The 11399-nt window shown below is 40.7% G+C and overlaps 1 protein-coding gene and 1 long non-coding RNA gene across 3 annotated transcripts in view; both read left to right on the top strand.

Moving 5' to 3' along the window:
• The window catches only part of LOC109485152 (contactin-2-like), a 99814-nt gene that overhangs the window by 54976 nt on the left and 33439 nt on the right, over positions 1–11399 (top strand). The gene's annotated exons all lie outside the window — the stretch shown is intronic.
• LOC109485188 lies at positions 120–1617 on the top strand. Its single transcript, XR_002141111.1, has 3 exons — positions 120–186; positions 674–842; positions 1498–1617. It is a non-coding gene; the product is annotated as an uncharacterized LOC109485188 (long non-coding RNA).

The raw sequence follows: 11399 nt of genomic DNA, 5'->3' as shown, positions 1-11399 counted from the left end.
AATATCAATAACAATATAATAATCATATATTTTGGATGTGAAACACAATGAAATTTCTACAGTTGAATCCTGACATTTGTTGATATTACACGTAATGACGACTGTATTATCTCACTTCCAGTTTCCGGTGTATAGTCTCAAACAATCAGGGATTTGGTACTACCGAAGTACGGTTACTTTCTAGACGTGAGTATTATACTTTTGTCAAATTACAGATCGCTTATTTGTCTGCTTTATTCGCATATAATCAAAGAAAGTAATGAAATGGATCCAACGGATTCGTCTATTATCCTCTCTATTACCCTGGCTCTCCCAAGACGTAAATCCTAATATCCACCAACCTGGTGAAATTATTTTCGGGGTTTATTAAGAAAGTTTATTGCAAATTCATGCCCAAGGGCTAATTGCGAGAACATGATAACAAAAATAGACAAATAAACACTAAAATGATAACAAGTAATGCAAATGCTACTTTAGATATACATTTGTAGTTATTGTTGGGTTTGATTTCTTACAGTGGAGTATGAAATGGTCGACATTTTGCGAGATTGGGAGGTGTTAATAGAAATGCAGTTTTTTGTAGGTTGGGAGGGTGAATAAAGGTAGGAAACATTTTGGTGACCATTTCAAGTAACTTATCTCTTTCGGTGCTGTAATCTGCCGTTATAAAAAGCACCAAACATCGTGATCCCGATCAGCCAGAAGAACGGCATGGTAGGGTCCACCATCACCATGACACTCAAGTGGCAGGGGCTGCCCATCCCTACCATGGAGTGGATCAGACAGGGTGACGTGATCGCCACCAGGACACCAGACGGAGTGGTCAAGAAAACATCTTCGAAGTAAGTTTACTTAAACTGCATCAGCATTTATTCATGTGGCGAACTGGCTGACTGAAGCGCACGGTTTCTCTTAACGCACGTCATTCTTAGACAATTTCTGAGACATCTTTTTATGCAGATTTATCACATTTGTGTAACGATTGGCATAACAGGTGACTACTATAGCATCACCTCTTAAAGATGTCAACCTCTCTCGCACATTCCTTCTACATAATCTACATTGTACTGAGAGAGAGTTAAAACCATCTTTATTTTAATAAAGATGGTTTTAACTCTCTCTTAAAAGTTTTGACATACATACAAGACGACCACTTAAAAACACCTAGGTCAATCCATTCATATGAGTTCAGGAACTCATGGGACGCAAGGTGTGTATGCGTGCGTCGGACTAATTGGACGCCGAAACTACAGTTTAAAAAAGGGATTAATTTGGTCTAATCAATATAATAAAAAGTATACATTAATATATTGCACTGATTGACTATTGCGCTTCTTCGGGTAGCAAGCTATTTGAATCATGAGAACAGACCCACAGGTTTTTCCCAACCAACAGTATTCCTTGCACAGTAAATGACTTGTTTTAAGTTCATTACGTCCTATCTAAGAGGAATCTGAGAAGTTTCTAATGTATATCTTCATTCATTGTTCAAAACAGGTATAACGTGACAGAAGAGGGCTACCTGATCATCAAAAACTTGGCACCAGAAGACGCAGGAAGTTACAGCTTCAGAATCCAAAACGTCCTAGGCAGTAGAGACACAGCTGGGAGACTATACGTTGCACGTAAGTTGAAGTCTTACAATAAAATTGTTAACAAGACTGGCAATGAAAACATTGTCATGGCGACGGTGGTTGCTGTTAGGTTTATTGTTTGCATGGCACTGAGAAGATTTCATGATTTTGAGGGAGACTTGGTACCTTTTAAGTCTAGACAGATACAGTGCACTCCTCCCCTGAGTGTATAGTGAACGAGCCCCGGGGTCACAGAAAGTAGGGCCATCCGGGGCAGAGAGGTCTTACCAAGGGTTTCCAGGAATGTGGGCATAGATGTGGGTCAGAGACATGCCTGTGGACATTCCATTCCTGTGGACAAAATGCCTGTACCATTCCGGGAATTCTTGCAAACTGCACACAATACTGTACCATTAGGCTCCTCCCTGAGACGTTGCCAAAAACTTCATAGCAAACATCTCTAATGCCAAGAGATGCCATTGAATCTACATGGAGGATAGTACAGAACATTTTATAGCAGTTCTATCGTCAAATGAAGCACCAACTACATCCTCAGTGGACTTATTTCTTTGTTTGATTGACTCATTTCAGTGGTGTTTGGTTTACTTTTACATTTACTTCTTTCTTTTGTTTCATTGTGTTGTTTCACGTAGTACTTTTTTCATTCTCTATTGTCATTTACTATTTGATTTGACAAAAGTTTAGTAATGTACTAACCTGATATTAAGTTAGATGGGGAGAATTTTTCTGTTGTAATATATGTTTTATTATATGCGCTATGGATTGCATTTACAGTTGCAAATCCATTTTGTGGTATACTACAACTAGGGTCGAACAAATAAAGCTAAATAAATGTAAAAACATGAATAAAGTCATCATACTTACAGAATATGTGTATGCTGTACAGAATATGCCAAAAAGCAGTTACTCAAGCAACTGGATATGATTTCGAAAACGTCAGACGTTTCAGCTAGTATCCACTAGCTTTCGTCAGTGACTGAGAGACCAGAGGAGAAATGCAGGTTTATAAGCACTAACTATTGATTGATATGCAAATAAAGTGAAGACAATTTTTTGGAAGTCGGAAAGGGAACAAAAGTATAGACAAGATAATACAAATTAGTCAGAAAGCTCCTGTTATACAGAATAGGAGCTTAAGTGTTGTCTGTCCTCGGGGCTGGGAGCGCCAAATTCCAAGTGTCGGAGAGATCGACCCGTAGCCCCCCTACGCTGTTGAGGGTGGGGTTGTACATTCTTTCATATACATTCACTAATAACATATCAATCAATAGTTAGTGCTTATAAACCTGCATTTCTTCTCTGGTCTCTCAGTCACTGACGAAAGCTGGTGGATACTAACTGAAACGTCTGACCGTTTCCAAAATCATATCTAGTTGCTTGAGTTGCTATTATAGTATTACCTGGATATCTAACCTTCATCGAAGAACGTCAGCGGAAAGATTAGAAAATCAAACAGTTGATTAATCATTACAAACTCAAACATCTGACTACACCATAACACCAACATGTTTACTGTTGCCCTGATTCAGAACAATCGCGCATTGTACAAGGCCGTGGACCCACAGATATCAACATGGAACAAGGAGGTACTGTAACCATTCCGTGTGAAGGACAGGTAGACTCCCTGCTGGAAAGTGTGAACGTCTGGTATGTGGACGGCAGAAAGATCGACTTTGAGAAGGAATCTTTCAACTACAAAAGAGTAGGTAGTATTTTTGTTTCTAAACTACTCGTTGCAAGGATGTTTATTACTTTCGCCAATAAGTTTTCAGGGGTGTTCGTGTGTTTGTGTGTTTGTGTGTGTGTGTCTGTGTGTGTGTGTGTGTGTGTGTGTGTGTGTGTGTGTGAACACGGCTTTGATGGATTATCTTGATATTTCAATGATTAGATTTTGGGCCCCCCTGCCAGCTTGCTATGGTAATGCAGCAGAACTTCCAGTTTTGATATCTCTTGATTTGTACATACTAGGGTCACGAAGTTTACATGGTAGATAGCTCCTGTGCTGGGAATGAAGTGACACGAGTTTGAGCCCCCTAGCTGCTTGCTCTGGAACTTCAGGGGCGTTTGTTGAAAAATGTTTAAAGGAGGATTACTCAAAAACCGATTGATAGATCGTCGTCATTTTGTGGTGTCTGGGTAGCTTAAGCGATGCCTGACTCTGCCGCTACGCCCCACGACCCCACTAACTAAACGACTACAATTTCATGTAGGCCAAGCTTGTAGCAGCCTACTAGTATTTCTCTTACCGTATTAGACCGGCCGGTTCAGTCGTATAAGCGTTGTTTCGTTCCAAAAGCAGGCGTCTCTCACACATTTCCGTCTAGCCTTTGGCACTTCTTATTCCAAGGCCATATCTACCTGTAACGTTACACCTGCCAACTGACTAAACATCCCATTAGCCTTTGTGCGAAAGCGTCTTTTGTGATGAGGCGCTACAGTTGACTGCCTCCTGACATTGAGACAAAAATAAGCAAAGATTTGAAGCACCATGGGGGCGGGGGTATTTTAGGGTAAAATCTCATTAGTTTCGAGGTGACTGTATGGCATAATGATAATAACAAGAAGAATAACCCTTATTGTACATTCATGCCCTATCGGGCTAAGTACAGGTGAACAGATGAAAGGGTAATATACATGTTTGTAGTACAAACAGCTCTAAAACTACACTAATACAAAGGTTCAACTTCTTCTCGTTTCTTAGTGATGTCAAAAATATAATTTGAAATGGGTTTGTTTAATACAGGATGATCAAAGCGCATAAGAAATATGAATTTTTCAATATTAGTCAAGTATTGGAAGTACGGAAACGTACTTATAATATATCTAAAAAGGTAATTTCTTTCATTACTATATAAACTACAATCAATAACAAAGTGGGCTTCATCGTCTACTTTGTTTGAGGTACAAAATATGGCAAATCCTTTGCTCCAGAGGTGTGCGGTTGTGCCTTCCTGTTTCAATGCTGAGTTACGTGTTAAATCAGTACTCAAAATTATCTTTCTCGATTTGGGGTTCTAGCTACCCCCCATGAGAGAGTGGAATAATCGCCAGCTCTCAACAACAATTAGCCAATGATAACACATACAAGCCAGTCAAAACAACTACACACTTAGGTCATGGGTCACGGCTGTTATACCATTAGTGGAATCTGTTGATGTTTTGATCCTATTTTGTACTCGTATGTTTGAAGTAATTTTTGTCAATTCGTACGGTTGAATGAAACTTTGTTTCACTTTGTATGATCGGAATGAATACGGTCCCATCTTGAGATGGTGGGATCTCACAAGTATTTATTCAACACAACAGGCATTCAGTACTAATGAAAACGGGTAGTAACTTCCATCGGTGTGTATAGACAACTTTTGAATCATATTGATATAGATAATGATGTGAATTTGTTCAACAATTGTATATAATATGTCCATGTACTACAACACTTCAGAAAACTAATCTACTCAACGAAAGACTAGACTGATACAGAAAAAAACTGTACACATGTACAGACAGTCTTTGGTTTTATTCATAATATCCAGGCACGTTCTTATGTTTTGTTATTCTACCAAATCCTAAATTATCATTTATCCATTATTATTATCCAATGCCTAGTGGTGGCAACTCCCGTAGACCTTCTGCTGCTTTTGTTTATTTGTTTATTTACAACATCAAAATTTACATAGTCAATAACAACAAGTACAAGAATACACAGAATAGGTAATCGAAATGGAAGCTTAAGCATAATTCAAATTCCGTCAGAATTTGGGTATTTTGCTCCATTAGCGTCAATATACATTGGGGTAGTGTGGTTGCAACTCAGTATGTAGATAAATGACTAGAATATTGACTTTAAAAATCGAGTTTCTAAGCCATAAAAACTGCATTGGATGCCTTTAAAGTATGTATAAAGAAGAAACTAAAAGAAAAAAGAATACGTCTTGTTCATTCTCGTATGTTCTGTTGTCCCTTCAATGACATTACAGTCCACTCTGTGATTTATAATCCCCTCTTTGTCTAATTCTACAAGTAGCTTATACTCAGTCACAAATTGGTGAGCTGTATTATTGGAGGGAACTGATGTGAAGTCTCTCCAGTAGTGGTAGGGAATCGTGCGGTTCTGGTGGTCCCTGTTGAACGGGTAGAAACCGAACATTGTGACGTGATCGCAGAACGTTATCGCCTCCCCCAGAAGGAGCAGTCCGGTGGTTGGAAGGGGCTTGAGTTCCCCGCCAAGACCAGACCATAGTCTGCTGGTTAAACTACCGACCAAACTTGACCACAACCTACGGGTTACAGAAAGGCGTAAGTGTTAGCAGTGACTACTGCCCTCTGAAGGACTATATCATTCATTTATTTTTTTTATTGCACTCACTCACAAACATTAAATGGTATATATAACAATTGAAGTTAAGTAGACACGCATGGGAGGGCCGGAAACATGCTGGTTTATCTTTGGCCCTTCCCAATACTTTAAGATTAAAAGTTACCATTCATACTGAATGAAACAAAATTTAAAGGAAGGAGACAAAAATAACAGTAAATAAACAATTCGAAGAACTAATAAAACAATACAAATCATCTACCTGAACAAATAAAGAAAGATCAAACTAATTAATCTAGTTATTACGAACATCAGTACAAATGTGAATTATATGAGCAAGTTTTTAAATCAACAAAACAAATCAACAAAACAAGGAAAGCAAACAAACTTAGGAAATGGTGGTTGGTTGAAGTAGTAGTTCTCTTTCTAAGAGCTTTTTGAAACTCGGTAAGCAGGGACATGTTCGTATTGCAGCCATTGAAGAAATAAAGTAACGCTAGTCTAACTCCAGATTGGTTGGCAAGCAGCATGTTTCAACTTCAAACTTTCTATCAAAGAAGAGGAAACAGAGATGAGGGGTCATTTTGATGTGAGATTTAGACCACGTGTACAAGGACATGCGATGTCTCCGGCGTATCATTGGACTCAGCTGGAAGGACAGAGTGCCCAACAGTGTGATCTTGCAAAAAGCAAAGATACAGAGCATGCATCTACTCCATCCTCATCCAACGCCGCCTCCGTTGGCTAGGGCATGTCAGGCGTATGGAGGACGGACGGATTCCGAAGGATGTTCTGTATGGACAACCTACCTCCGGATCCAGACGAGTTGGCGTTACAAGGACATTTGCAAGAGGGGCATGAAGTCATGTGGTATCTCAACAGACACATGGGAAGCGCAGGCTGAGGACAGAGCTGCCTGGCGCAGAGTTGTGCAGAACGGTGTTGCAGATGCAGACAAGAGGAGGGGAGAAGCTGCAGCAGAGAAACGAAGACTGCGAAAAGGTTGCAGCACAAACTGCACCTTTAAGTACACATAACACATGCAGAGTATGCAGGAGGGTCTGCAAAACGAAGGTCGGACTTTCAAGCCACATGAGAAGCCACCAGAGGCGCCCAGATAGTCTATCATAGACTGAACTGCCAAAGAAGAAGAAGAGTACAAGGACATTTCTAGAAAAAAAAAACTTTCAAGTTAAGCTGACCTTGGCCAGTGCATACCAGTTCCATTTAGGTTTGACACGGCGATGGTCAGGTTCAAGTCCCTTTCTCTCATGACGTTCTCCATCGTTTTACTTTCCTTCAGTAACTTTTTACTGTACGCATCCACCTGTAAAAGAAATATTTTCTGTAAAACTCGTTTCAGGTGATATTCTGCAAAATCAACGTGTTTTGTTGCAATGTCTTTTGATAATTTAGCTATTACTTTTGTTTGTTGCTTGGTTGTGCCGTTCTTTTTATATAACTACGCTGGGGTGTGCTAAGGATCACAAATTTAGACAGCGTTATTACTATTATATTATTTTCCAGACAGTAGTTGACTGTTCCCTATTACTGTATTGTACCTTATAGTATCTTTATTACTTCCATGAAAAATGGAGGTATTCTTTTTGGCGGGCCTGTGTGTGTGTGTGTGTGTGTGTGTGTGTGTGTGTGTGTGTTTCTGTGCATTTGTAGTCAGCATAACTTCAGAACGCTTTATGGATTGTGATGATATTTAATATGCTGGTAGGTCTTAGGAAGCCAAAGGTCAAGGTCAAATATGGGCCTCCTGGTAGCTGACCTTGGTACTGCAGCAGAACTTTCGGTTTTGCAAGGCAGCGAAAACAGATGTTCCGGTTATGCAACAAAACACCAGCGGTCAGCGCACCGCCGGTTTTGATTAATGAGGTTCTCCCTCTGGAATAGGCTGACCTATTTCAGGCCAAAGGTGCTACTGTATTAGTTGTGTGTTTCAAAACAAAAACCTGTGTTATTTTGTTCTGTACTGTAGTGTACTGTGTAAAAACATTTACAAAAGCTTAAATATTTCATGGAGGTATGAGATCTCCGAATTCATGTTTGACTCTGTAAAAGCAATTAGCCTTCGGGAATGATTTTGCAAATAAAAAAGACTTATTAGAGGCTTACTTTTGCGAGCAGCAACACCGAGTTGTTGAACGGCCAGAGGACATTCAGAAGTTGGGAGGTTTTGTTTGTCCTGAACATGGGAAACAGGTTCCTAGCGACCATCCTGTTGATGACGGTCATGTTAACGTGTCGTCCAACGTCCCTCCAGTAGTCCTGGAGGGGCCCCAGGTTGAATCTAGAAGCAGATCAATGAATGAAAGACCTTTACTGTACTAACAAGCTAAGTACAGGTCATGAATAGACAAGGAAGATTCTCGGGACATAATAGCTCTTATGTAGACCCCTACCATGTGCACGGTACACAACCAGAAATATCTTCTTTCCTACAACAGCTAATAGGACGTCACTATTATCATCAGATGAGACACGTACTTTTCTCTCTATGTATTACCTCCGGGGAAAGAGACATCCTTCCGCGGAAGGGTTTTGTGAGAGATTTAGATTTTCATGTTCGCAGCTGTTTCTCGCGTTTAAGTGGACGGATTCTTTTGAGACTCGGTATATGTTTTTCTATTGGGCTGTAGATGATGCACGTTCTTTTGTTTTTATTGTATATGTGTTTTGTGTGAAATGTGAAAATGGTGCCTTTTGGTGGCCCCAGAACACCCCTTTGAGCGTGAAAATGGTCGCGAACGTTGACCTTTGGCGTGTCTTGGATTCATACGAAGAATCAGCGGAATCAACTATACATAACAAACAACATGTAAAAATATACAATAAAAAGCCCGGAGGTATAAAATCTCAGATTTTACTTGTTTAGTAATATTAGAGACTATATATGCAGCTACAGGTATACATGCAGAAGCCAAAGGTTTAGCTCGTGTACCTGATAACAAAGTCGTGTGAGTCAATCTCGTCTCCACAGCTGCTATTCAAGAGGATGCCGCTGTTTCCAACCAGTGCGCATGTGCTGTAGTGACGTATTGGAGTAATCGCAGAACATTCCTTCTTCCTGGCGACGTCTTTGAGACAACTGTTTAAAGTCTCGGCCGGTGTGGTCGCCCTGACCATCCGAACTCTGGGGCTGAAGAACTCCTCCAGGGCGTTTCTAACGGACGGGGGAGGAGTTACTGTCAGTTATCAATTAATATATATGAATTTTTATTGCATGTTCTTGCCCAGATGGGCTAAATGTACAAATGTGACGAAATGCGGTCGAGAGGATACAAAACATTAGTATTGCTTACCGGAACGCTATATTCTAATGTTTAGTGCTAGGAGTCTACGAGTATATACTACCTATCATCTACTGTTAGTTGCCCTTTCTTATATCTTTTTGAAACATCTGGAAACATAATTACATTTACAAACTACTGTATATTTGTTCTTGCATGACATCAAGTGTTTGAACGTGTCCTGCTTTGACATTTTCTTAATTAATTTAACTATTGGCTCTCAAATTCTATCCGTAAGTCGGACGAAGTCAGTCACCAGTTCATTACCTAGGCCAGGGTCAACCTTCAGGCATATACATGTATCATAAGGTTGTCTTGTCTTTCCTATATTATATAATGTCTTTCCTATATTGCTCACAATCATCATACTGATCATTCTGGCATGCCAATTCTTGGACTCCGGAACGTAGAATTTGTACCATCGCACACCGGGTTTTGAGGTGTGCCCCTACTCTTTTTCGAAAGGTGTGGTGGGTTCTTTAACGTGTCTGGGGTGTGGCTCTCCCCAAACACGGAGGTACCCATATACACCTGATTGAAGTGAGGAAAGTCGTGTAAAGTGCCTTTCCCAAAGGCACAGGATCGGTGACATGGGTGGGGATCGAACCCGGAACCTCTAGGTCCTGAGCCGAACGCGCTACCGCTGCGCCATACGGCGCCACACGACCCCACGTTCAATTAACGATCACCAGTTGTGTTCATAAACACTCAGTATGTATACACACATCTCTCCAAGCGGATCTCTGGGGGCTAGTCACTATCCAGTAGAATCGGAGAATATGATTATCATAACATCACCGTATAACTAACCTGATCGTGAGGTATTTCGTCCAGTTTTGTTTCTGTGCTGTGAAGTTGGGAACCGACGTGACACGGACAGGACGCAATGTGCCCACAGTCGTGTTACCTGACGTTTTAACTCTCCATCTAACATGTGAAACAAAGATATAACATATGAAATAATGAATGAAAAACCTTTATTGTACACACATAAGTACAGGTCACAGTAAAAGGATGAAATACAGATAACGTTACATATATACATCTTCAAGTAACTACAATTAAGTAAATTCGGTTTCTTCTCGTTTCTTAGTAATGACAAAAAGGCAAGAACTTAAAATAGAAGGTTTGTCTAAGCTCATTAGAAATATAAATTCATCCGTACAGCTTAGATGTATAAAGAAGGGGAACATAGATTGTATCAGTAAATAATTTCATCAGGTTGGAAGATACTTAGGGTATAGGATTTTCTTCTAACACAACCAGTAAGGTTCTCACCTGCTTACGTTTCGATGTCTATCAGACACCTTCCTCAGAGCTTCTGACTGGAGTTCTGCAACTCGCCGCTATTTAACGCCAAAGTAGGTGGCGCTTTTGCGGCGAGAATGCAATCCCAAACGTGGCTGAGCTTGTATCCCCCCTCGTCCCGGTTCATCACTGGGGTAGACTTCCTTATCCAGACTGCTTCTTTAATCCAACGGATTCTTCTGTTGTCCTCCCTATCTATGACCCTGGCACCCTCCCAGTCTATCACACAATTGTTTCTGGCAACATGATCTGTGACTGCCGATTTTTTCTCTTCTTTTTGTGCTTGTTGTTTCTGGGAGCGTGTATATCTTACGGTTTCGCTGTTGTCTGCCTCTTTTCTGTGTTCTTCCAGTCTTTTGCCAAAGGTCCTGCCAGTTTCTCCAATGTACACTTGATCACAGCTTTTGCATGGTATTTTATATACGCAATCTGTTTTCACGTGGTCCCCCATCTTGTCCTTGGGGTGGACAAGCAGGTTCCTCAATGTTGTTTTTGGTTTCACTGCTGTGGATACCTGGTGTTTCCTGAATACCCTTTCTAGTGGCTCGGTTACTCCTTTCACATATGGGATAATCACCATGGCCCTAGTTTTATCCCCCTCTTTTTTGTTCTTCTCTGTCTGCTTTGACCTCTTCCCTTTCCGTTCCACCTTCCGAAAGGTCCATTCCGGGTACCCACAACGGACAAGGGCTCTTCTGATGTGCTGTGTTTCTCTTTCCTTGTCCTCCTCCTCTGTCACCACCGAGTTACATCTGTCCATAAGGGTGCGGATGACTCCCAGTTTCTGGTGCAGCGGATGGTGGGACTTGAAGTTGAGATACTGGTCTGTATGTGTACTTTTTCTGTACACTAGAAGCTTTACTGTGCCATCCCCCTTTC

The sequence above is a fragment of the Branchiostoma belcheri genome, unplaced genomic scaffold (genome assembly GCF_001625305.1).
Source record: "Branchiostoma belcheri isolate BF01 breed outbred unplaced genomic scaffold, Haploidv18h27 scaffold73, whole genome shotgun sequence".
NCBI lineage: Eukaryota > Metazoa > Chordata > Leptocardii > Amphioxiformes > Branchiostomatidae > Branchiostoma > Branchiostoma belcheri.
Note: the sequence above shows the minus strand (reverse complement) of the source record. Positions and strands in the feature narration are given on the sequence as shown.